We start from the raw sequence: 5,634 nt of genomic DNA, 5'->3' as shown, positions 1-5,634 counted from the left end.
AAAACAGAATGAAAATTTGGGTCTCTCACTGATCTCAATTGTCCTCAATTTATCCTTTAACATTAATAGTGTAAGTAGATCTACCTAAATAAACCATTTATTTGTTATTCTTGCTATAGAGGTCATAAGTGTGACCTTGGAGTTGCACTGCTGAGAACCTTAATTCTGAAATACAGTTGACCCTTGAACAACACAGGTTTGAACTGCAGGAGTCCACTTAAATGTGGATTGTTTTTAAGAAATACAGTCTAGTGCTCTACAGGTATTTTCTCTTCCTTATGATTTTCTTAATAACATTTTATTTTCTCTAGTTTATTATAAGAATACAGCATATAATACATGTAACATACAAAACATGTGTGACTGGTTATGTTATCAGTAAGGCTTCTGGGCAACTGTAGGCTATCTGTAGTTAGGTTTTTGTGGAGTCAAAAGATATACATGTATTTTAGGCTGTGAGGGGTCAGCACTCCTAAACTGTGTTGTTAAGGATCAGCTGTACATTCTTGCAAACTTCTATTTTTGAATGCCTGGATCTAAAAAACTTCAGTAAATCCATATCACAAATTCCTGAAATTTGGTGACCACGGGTTCAAATAAAGGCATTTATCCATCCAAGAACAGGGCTAACGAGGGCAGAGGAGACTCAGGAAAGCATTGCCCCATAGGAACCTAAAGAAAGAAACTAATTCAAGAGATGTTTTGCAGAAACCAAACATCGTGGTACTTACAGCTCAAAGTAAGAAATTGAGATTGAATTTGGATGGGTTTACAAACTCCTTGCCAATCCTCATGGATCAGCATGACCTCCTTTACCACCACTGTCCCACAAAGAACTGCCAACATATGTCTTTTTTTTAAATTTGCTATAATGTTATACACCCACAGAATAGAAAGTTCCAGATTGAGTTGCAAGAAAGTATTATGTTTATAATATTATATAAAGTACACCAATTTTATAATGAGATACATTGTAACTTTTGCAGTTATTGGGACAAGAAAAGCATGTTAATTCTTTCAGGTAGATTTTTAATGGATTATTCTTGGAGCAGGTCAAAAAGGAGGTAGAGGGGTTAATAAATTATTCCCACACCATTCATTCTCTCTCCAGACATCTGTATGATCTCATGTTGTCACGTAGATGGGAGTAAATCTAGGTCTTCAAAGAAGAAACAAAATCATTTTCCTCAGCCACCAGCACGTGGATGTGTTGCAAGAAGATTCTGTAATTACAAGAAGATTCTGTAATATAATCAGGGATTCAGTCAACTTCAAGACCAACAAACAAAGGCTTAGAATTGGCTGAACCCTATAAGCTCGCACAGAGGTTGGGATGACCAAGCATTTTGTGAAGGAAACCTAGTATGGGGAAGGAATCTGGTAAAATCACCCTCAAACGCACTCTTTAGATATTATAGAACTCATTACCATTATTTTTTCAGACTGGGGTGTTAGTTAGCCCCAAGGCGATGTCCGCTAACCTTATAGGAACTACAGAAGAGCCAGTTAGGAACATTCCCCACTATTTCTTTTCCTTATCTTCTGAAAGGCATATCTCCATGGAACCTTCAAGGCAGAGGGAGAAAACATGACCTATATTATAAAAACCTTCTTTGTATATATTATGAACTGCAATATCAAGAAATCCACGAACAATCTGAAAACTGCTCAGGACGCTGTGTGAGAGAGCTGTACCGTATCAAAGAAAGCATCCAGAGGACACATTTTCAAAAGGGAAAATTGCCCGCAAAGAGTGCTCTGGACAATCAACATGAAAACAGGGGCTGATAGAATCACAGCTAAAGGAACAAATGTTAAGCATTCTCCCTTCAGCTCAGCTGGCCTATTATACCTCTGAATACCCAGGCTTACAATGCCTCCCCTCCCTCCCTCCAATTTCAGAAGTGTCAGACAGGAGACACAGTGCCAGCAAAAAACCTTCCACCGATCTCTTGTTAGCTAACTGCGGTGTTTTGTTCCGTGGTTACATGTCTGCACAGGCCGTCATTGTGTCAGTCATAATTACCACCTGTTCGCCCGCTCCCTTCGGGTTCCATCACCTCCGCGGCATTAAGCAGCCAGCGGCAGGAAGCAGTGTCGATTGCCCAGGAGCAGCGACTGTCAGGCTCTGGGTTTCCGAGTATAATTGCTGCCTGCGCACAAATAGCCCTGGCCTCTTCCCTCCTTCCCCTCCTGGATCAGGAGGAAAAGACCCAGCTGTATGCTCTGCGCTAACTCACAATCTTTAGGCAGAGGAGATCAGAGGCACATCAAATGTCATTTTCATGCCATGAATCAGATCTGAACTCTCTCTCTCTCCCCCTCACACACGCACACAAACACACACACACACACACACACCATGCTGTTAAAATAAAATGTTCCATTTTTGAAAACCGTACATCTCCTTGCCCCTGTTTGGTGCTGTTTACTGCTAAGGGCTGTGTGGATTGCTTTCTTTTTAATGGTATCATCTTCTGATGTTTTTGGTTAGAGACTTGCTCAGATATCATATACACATCTTTCCCACTCTAATAGCATATAGGACAAATAAGAAGGTAGCATTAGCCAATATTAGTTGAGCACTTAGTGCAGACAGGCATGATTTGAAGCCTTTCACGCTAATTAATCTTCACAGTGCTCCAATTTGGTAGGTACCGTTTTTATTGCCTTTCATGGATGAAAATATGAAAGCATAGCATGGTTAAGTTCTACCAGCTCCTTAAGCGTGCCATTATCTTTTCTTTCCTCCAAATCTTTACATGTGGGGTATATATAATGCTAGCCCTTTCCTCCTCAACAATCTAATTCCTGCATATGCTAAAAATTCATCTCAAATATCAGTTGCTTGGGAAAGCCCTTCCTGACCTCATCCTCTAGTCTGAATTAAATATTCTTATGAATTTGGTTGATATTATTTGCATAACTCTTATAGATGCTATCATAATTGTTGGTGTTATGTCTATTACTTCCTTACTGGGGGGACTACAAATCTCCCCAATAAATCAGTTCCCTGAGTCAACTGTCTTCTGATCCTTCACTGAAATGTGAATACATGTGTCATACATTTAGTCCAAGCAGAAGCCTTTGAAGTTCTTGCATGGTTTGGCTCTGTCCCTTCGCCTTCCCTCTGCCCTGAGAACAGAACAGCCAGATAGCAGCTGCTCCTGCAGCCAGGGCTCCAGAACTAGAAAGACATATGCTATTGAATCTACCCAAGCCCAGTGTGGTCTTCATGTAACCTGAACAAGAAACAGATACTCGTGCTTGTAACCAGGAAGACGTTAGTATAGCTTATTATAACTATATGCAATAATCTAAACCTTATTTAGCTCCTGATTAAAAAAAAAACAATAAAAAAAAGATCATCAGAACAATTTCTATACTGACCTTAAGAAATTTGAGTCATTAAAAAAAATATAACGGAACTGTTTTGCTTGTGTTTAAATAAAGAATCCTTACCTTTAGTGATCCACACTGAAATACTTCTATATGAAGTGAGATAATATGGGGACAGGAAAGTGAGTGGAGTTAATAAATGAAGAATGTCCAGGGGCACCTGGGTGGCTCAATCAATTAAGCATCTGGCTCTTGATTTGGGCTCAAGTCAAGATCTCAGAGTTGTGAGATGAAGCCCCACATTGGGCTTCGCACTGAGCATGGAGCCTCCTTAAAATTCTCTCACTCCTTCTCTCTGCTTCTCTCCCCCACTCGCACATGTGCTCTCTGTTCTCTCTCTCTCTAAAAAAAAAAAAAAAAAGTCCAAGGTTGATAATTGTTGAAGCTGGGTGATGGGTAATTAGGCCTTCATAGTATTATTCTACTTTTGTATATTTTTGAGATTTTCTATGACAAAGTTAGAAAATGAACATTCACTGAAAGTATTCTCTATAGGTTGAAAATTAATGGAGTTTCTTGTTAAAATTATAACAATCTTCTTCTAATTTTATAGCATTGCCAATGAGCCATCCCCATCATAAAAGAGTCAGCCAGAGATATCTAATAATTTCCACCATGCAATTATTATTACTATTTATCTCAATGGAAATTGGTGTATGTTTTGAGTTGAAACACTAAGAAAGAGAAATGAAGATCTGGAGCATTCAAAGAGTAATTATCCTTCCTTGAATATTGACATACTTACATGTTTTTCCAGACGTAGATTTTGTGTAGGCGAAAGCTATTTGATTATAAAAGATCCGGTTTCTCCAAATTTTTTAGAGGTAAAAAACTTCATTAATTAACATCAAGGAAAATGGAGCATCTGTTGCTTTTTTGTCAACAGACTTTAATAATATTGAACACTGCTAATTGGATAGAACTGAAATATAGCTCTTTGTGTGTTAAATTAAGATGGTTTCTTCTGCTATTTTTTTCCAGCAAATTTTATTTAAACCATGGCAGCTCTTCAGAGTTTTCCTCAACCACTTAAGTGAAAGTGATTTTGAATACTTAGGGATAAAAAAGATTCATGTCAGAAAATGCTGTCATAATTCTGTTGTGATAGTTACTGTGACCAAGAAAACGAAGAAAAGAAGTCAAACTTGCTAACATTCTAGCTCAAGAGTTCTCTTGAATATTTCTGAAGTCAGAAGATGAAGCAGATACATTTAATAGACTTGAGTAGAAAGTCCAATTGGACCAGTGGTTAAAGACCAAATGAAAGCTTTACCAACACAGGAGCGATAGGAATGGTAGACAGTGCATATCTTTGTTTATCTTTAAACACCAACTGTTATTACCAACGGATGGTGAGTTCGCTGGAAGCAAACTTTGGGTCCAATTTAACCTTAGATCTAATTTATAATAGAAATCAAAACCACTGTTAAACTGATCAGAATCTAGTTTGGAAAGAAATGGAAAGAAAGGTGAAAATGGAATCAGGTTGTTGAATTCAAATCTGGAATGCTCTCTTTTTTTTTTTTTTTTTTTTTTTTAGCTGTGTGATTTTGGTCAAATTACTCACACTCTCTGAACATCAGCTTCTATTTGTGTAATGGTGGTAAAAAAATTTACCCTATAGGATAGCAGCTGTCAAATTCTTTTCCTCCTCCACCCTTTTCCCTGTAATATCAGAGAAAGGCTTCTGGATTGTCTTGGATTTTCAAACTCTGGCATTCTCACTCAATCCTCTTCGGTGCATAGGTGCCAGTCCTGGGTCATGATGGGAGTCTTCATTGTATGATAGGTTAGGTCCAGCTTTATTGAGTTATAACTGACAAGTAAAAATTGTTTATACTTACAGTGTATGATGTGATGCTTTGATATACATATATATTGTGAAATGATTACCACAATCAAGTCAATTAATACATCTATTAGGTCAAATCACTACCATTTGTGGTGAGTGCACTTAAGATCTACTCTCAGCAAATTTCAAGTATACAACACAGTATCATTAACTATGGTCACCATGCTGGACATCGTATCCCCATTACTTAATTCATTTACAAGTGGAAGTTTGAATCCTTCGACTAACCTCTCCCCATTCCCCTATCTCTGTCCTCCACCCCTAGTAATAGCCATTCTTCTCTTTGGTTCTAAGAGTTCAACTTTTTAAGATTCCAATTATAAGTGAGATCATATAGTATTTTCTTTCTCTGTCTGGCCTATTTCACTTAGCATAACAGTTCT

At 37.9% G+C, this 5,634-nt stretch overlaps 1 long non-coding RNA gene across 1 annotated transcript; it reads right to left on the bottom strand.

Annotated features, from left to right (window-relative positions):
* Window positions 1–1,008: 1,008 nt before the first annotated feature.
* Window positions 1,009–1,937, bottom strand: LOC144224181 (uncharacterized). The gene is made up of 2 exons (XR_013332973.1): window positions 1,482–1,937; window positions 1,009–1,223 (listed from the first exon to the last, which is right to left on the bottom strand). It is a non-coding gene; the product is annotated as an uncharacterized LOC144224181 (long non-coding RNA).
* Between the last annotated feature and the right edge of the window lie 3,697 nt (window positions 1,938–5,634).

This window comes from Crocuta crocuta, unplaced genomic scaffold, assembly GCF_008692635.1.
Source record: "Crocuta crocuta isolate KB4526 unplaced genomic scaffold, BGI_CrCroc_1.0 scaffold11, whole genome shotgun sequence".
In the NCBI taxonomy this organism is placed as follows: domain Eukaryota; kingdom Metazoa; phylum Chordata; class Mammalia; order Carnivora; family Hyaenidae; genus Crocuta; species Crocuta crocuta.
Note: the sequence above shows the minus strand (reverse complement) of the source record. Positions and strands in the feature narration are given on the sequence as shown.